This window comes from Peromyscus eremicus, chromosome 8a (genome assembly GCF_949786415.1).
Source record: "Peromyscus eremicus chromosome 8a, PerEre_H2_v1, whole genome shotgun sequence".
NCBI lineage: Eukaryota > Metazoa > Chordata > Mammalia > Rodentia > Cricetidae > Peromyscus > Peromyscus eremicus.
The window spans coordinates 4,283,316-4,288,147 of record NC_081423.1 but is presented as its reverse complement, the minus strand read 5'-3'; positions in this window follow the sequence as shown (position 1 = coordinate 4,288,147).

The window sequence follows — 4,832 nt, the reverse complement described above, 5'->3', positions numbered from 1 at the left end:
GATGTGAGTATGCCAGTCCAGCTACTCCAGAGCTTGAAGCAATTCAAAGCTTGGGCTACACAGAGAGAGTTCAAGGCCAACCTGGGCAATTTAGTGAAAACCTTGTTTCAAATTAAAAAAAAAAAAGCGGTCTGGGGCTGTTACTAAGCAGCAGCCTTTGTGTAGTGTGTACCAGGCTCGGGGTCCCACCCAGCACCTAAAACAATGAGGGTTCCATGAAGAACCATGTCGGGTGGGCAAAACCAGAACCTGTGTTCCAGATGCTCTCTGCAGCAGACAGCTGGGCAGGCAGGCGGCAGAGACTTAAGCTCCTGCCATAGGGACTTGGGCTTTTCTAGACAGAGGCCGCTTGCCTGGCTTCCTAGAATGAAACCAGACTCCATTTCCTGCCTTGGCCCTCATTCCCGCCAGGCCTGACTACCATCCCTACTGCTCTGTGAATGGATTCCACAGGCTTGGAAGAGACAGAAACATCACTGAGACTAACATAACAGAGGAAATGACGAATGAGACAGGGATATCATGGGGCTGACAGGCTCTGCTGGATTCAAGAACCCACACAACGCATGCTCCCCAATAGAGGGAAGATTGCTGTTAGAATTCTCAGCAGGACTGAGGATCGTGGCTCAGTACTGTGCCCTCTCAGCATGCATGACACCTGAGTTTCATCCCTAGCAGTACCTAAACACAGCATGGGGGAACGAGTAGTCCCAGCACTCTGGGAGTAGAGACACGAGGATTAAGGTCATCCTTGGCCACAAAGAGAGTTCAATACCAGCCTGGACTATGGAAAACCCAGTCTCAACAAAACAAAATGAAACAAACACGTGAATAAAGTGCCAAGGAGATCTCTCATTAGTCCGTCTGGGTGGGATGTCAACTCTGAACTGGGGCGTGAGGAACTTTGACAACGTCTGGCCATGTCCACCTGAGGCGCAGCGCTTCACAGCTGTGGCTCCATTCAGGACCATAATAGCACACGTGGCAGGCTATCCTGAGTGCTGGGTGATGGCACAGCACTGGAGCCTTGGTTCCTGCTGTCCTTGCCACTTCCTAGAGACACAGGGCAGAGACGGTAAGACCAGGTTGGTACTCTTGGGAAGGAGGGGGTGCTTTCAAATTCAGCAACCCCAGCTCTGCCTGTGGGCTTGTCTGAGCCGTATTTCCTCTCCCAAGAGTGTGTTCCCTGGGGATGTTGACAAGGATGTAAATGTCCCAGGTGGGAGAGTCATAACCAAGACCCAGGGTTCAGCTTGGGCCCCCCATAGGAAAAGCTGGACATATATGCTCCTCTGAGCCCCTGGCCCTGCACTCACAGAAAGAGAAAGAGGCCCAGCTTCTAAGAGCCGCCTGAAATGGGGAGAGAGCACATGGTTCTGTTTCCAGCTATCACATCCCTCCATCTTTTCTGATGCTGTCCCCTCTGCCCAAGATGCTCTCTCTAAAGAGGCGAGCTTGCCAGCAGACTCTGCTGCCCCATGTCTCCCAAGCTTCCCACACTTCCTAGTGCCTTATGGGGGCCGGACCTGGTGATTCCCAATCCATTTCCTTCCTGCCAAGCCTGCGGATGGCTCAGACTCCCAGTGACTGGCACACGGGGCTCCGAGCAGACGTTTGCAGGATGGATGTTGGACCTCCAAGCTTGCTGAGGACTACCCTCCTCCAACAGCAGCCCTGGCTCTCCTTGCTGCCAGGGAAGGGACTGAGTTGGGGAGGAAGTCCAGGCTACCACTGCAAGCACGGGCAGCTGATTTCTAAGAAACCAGCCGAGGGACAGGAAGGTCTAGGCAAGGCTCTCAGGGTGGTTTTGCTTTCAGTTCTCAGAGGTCAGAACCGAACGGTGCCCAGACTTCTTGATGAGAAGCACAGCAGGCTGTGCTTTATGGGGCCAAGGCTGCAACCAACAGATTCTTCTGGACCTGGGCCAGGCTGGAGCCTACAAGTCTCTGATGGCTGCCACACAGCCCAGAGTCAGGCACTGGAGAAAGTATCGTAGGGACTGTGGACTGACTGTCACCATTAGGTCCCTTATCTGGTTGCCCTTTATTTTATCTATGCCCAGGATCATTCAGCTCACTCCTTCATTTATTCATGCCAGTGGCCCTCCTGACAGCCTGGACCCCCACACGTCCTGTGCCCTCCTGACAGCCTGGACCCCCACACGTCCTGTGTCCTCCTGACAGCCTGGACCCCCACACGTCCTGTGTCCTCCTGACAGCCTGGACCCCCCACACGTCCTGTGCCCTCCTGACAGCCTGGACCCCACACACGTCCTGTGCCCTCCTGACAGCCTGGACCCCACACGTCCTGTGTCCTCCTGACAGCCTGGACCCCCACACGTCCTGTGCCCTCCTGACAGCCTGGACCCCACACACACGTCCTGTGCCCTCCTGACAGCCTGGACCCCACACACGTCCTGTGCCCTCCTGACAGCCTGGACCCCCACACGTCCTGTGCCCTCCTGACAGCCTGGACCCCCACACACACGTCCTGTGCCCTCCTAAAAGCCTGGACCCCCACACACACGTCCTGTGCCCTCCTGACAGCCTGGACCCCCACACGTCCTGTGCCCTCCTGACAGCCTGGACCCCACACACACGTCCTGTGCCCTCCTGACAGCCTGGACCCCCACACACACGTCCTGTGCCCTCCTGACAGCCTGGACCCCCACACACACGTCCTGTGCCCTCCTGACAGCCTGGACCCCCACACACACGTCCTGTGCCCTCCTGACAGCCTGGACCCCCACACACACGTCCTGTGCCCTCCTAAAAGCCTGGACCCCCACACACACGTCCTGTGCCCTCCTGACAGCCTGGACCCCCACTCCATGCACATCAATTTTTTCTTCTTCCGCTCTCTACTTCCCTTTCCTCCTTGTTCTTCCTTCTCCTCTTCCCCGTTTCTCCAACATTTCCTGCTTCCTCTCCTGTATTCTCCATCCTTCCTCCCTCTCTAGTCCCCTTGCCTCTGCTTCTTTTGTTTCCCACACACATATCTCCATCTTCTCCACCTCTTCTTGGTTCTGAACTTCACAAACTTTATTACTCGGAGGAGACAATTTTTGTATGTTTATTTTTTGAGATAGGGTCTCATGTAGGCCAGGCTGGCATCAAACTTACGCAGTAGCAAAGGATGTTCTTAGTGGTGCACACCTTTTGTCCCGCACTCAGAAGGCAGAAGCAGGCGGATCTCTGTGAGTTCGAGGCCAGCCTGGTCTACAGAATGAGTTCCAGGACAGCCAGGGCTACACAGTGAAATCCTCTCTTAAAACAAACAAACAAACAAACAAACTTCAGATCTTCCTGCCTTTCCCTCCCAAATGCTGGGATTACAGGTGTATATCACCATGCTCCAATTTATGTGATGCTGCTAGGAAAACTCCCAGGCAATAAGAGAGAGTGCATCTCAGGTTCAAGGTGATGTTTCCCTGTAATACACATTGAAATAAGCATTTAATCAGTAAGGGAACATCTGTGCATCTTACACCTCACATAGCACCTGATCTTGGGGGTGTCAGTGTCTTCTTTATCTACACACCCCGGTTCATCCCTGCCCCTCTCTCCATTTCCATTTCTATCCTCAGTTTAACCCTTCTCCTAAATTCCATGTGGAGTTCTCCCTCTATTTCCAGAGGACTTTCTTTGCACCTGGTATACTTCTAAGATATCAATGCTGGTGTCTCCCCAACCATCCCACACTTAGCTAGGGAAACTGAGGCACAGAGCTTAAGTAAGCATGTTTGTCAAGTAAAGTGGAGACATCCTCTGAGAGCTCACAACTGTCCATAGAGAGCCAGGCAAGCCTGGTGGTGACTGGAGCAGGAGACCAGGATGAGAATGACGGGGGCAGGGGTGGAGGAGGGGACTAGAATGGACAGGGGGGCGGATTGGAAAGATCCTGCTTGGGCGCCTGGCAGTCACTGCTGGAGTGCTGTGGGTCAGGTCTCTGGGTTGCAGTGTTCTGTCTACTGTTGCAGACTCGCTGTAGAACATGGAGAGCGCCTGGCCTCTCCCAGCTTCATTGTCCTCATCTGTAAAATGGACAATAACCATACCTACCAGGTAGGGCTGGGTCAGGAAAACAGCTGGCAGCATTTATGCACAATGTGTGTGTGGCAGGAGGTGATGCATCTCACCAGGTCTTTGTGCTCAGTCCTCTGGCCCCATCCCCCATCCCATGGCTTGCCCGCAGTGAAGGGGCCTGCCTTAATGTTCCCTGTCACCCTCTGTCCCATACACCACCCATCTGGCTGGGATTCCTCTCAGGCCCCAGACCTAAAGACTTCCATTTTGAACCACCTTCTGAAAACTGTGGTCTTTCCTGTCACCAGGCTGGTGGGGAAGGGACCGGCCAAGGTGAGACAGTCAGATGGGTCCCAGGCTGCGTTTCATTTTCAGTGGTCCGTGCGAGAGGTGAGGAAGAAAGGTCCTGAGCTATTGAGCATGTACTCTGTGCCACGATGTTTCTAGGTGCTTCTGTAGCCCCTATGCTTTGTAAGCTTGACATGATCTCATCTCGTCTCAAGGTAAATAGCTACTGTTTGCTTGGCTTTATCCTACTTCAAGAATCCTGACTTCTTATTCTCTCTCTCTCTCTCTCTCTCTCTCTCTCTCTCTCTCTCTCTCTCTCTCTCTCGTCTGTGTGTGTGTGTGTACATGCACATGTGTGAGTGCGTATGCATGCATACACCAGTGCAGAGGCCAGAAGTCAACATCAGATGTCACATCAGTCACTCTCATCTGAGTTTTGGAGACAGGGTCTCTCATTGAGCCTGGATGCCACTGACTGACTGGACAGGCTGACCAGTGAGCCCCTGGGGTCCTCCTGCC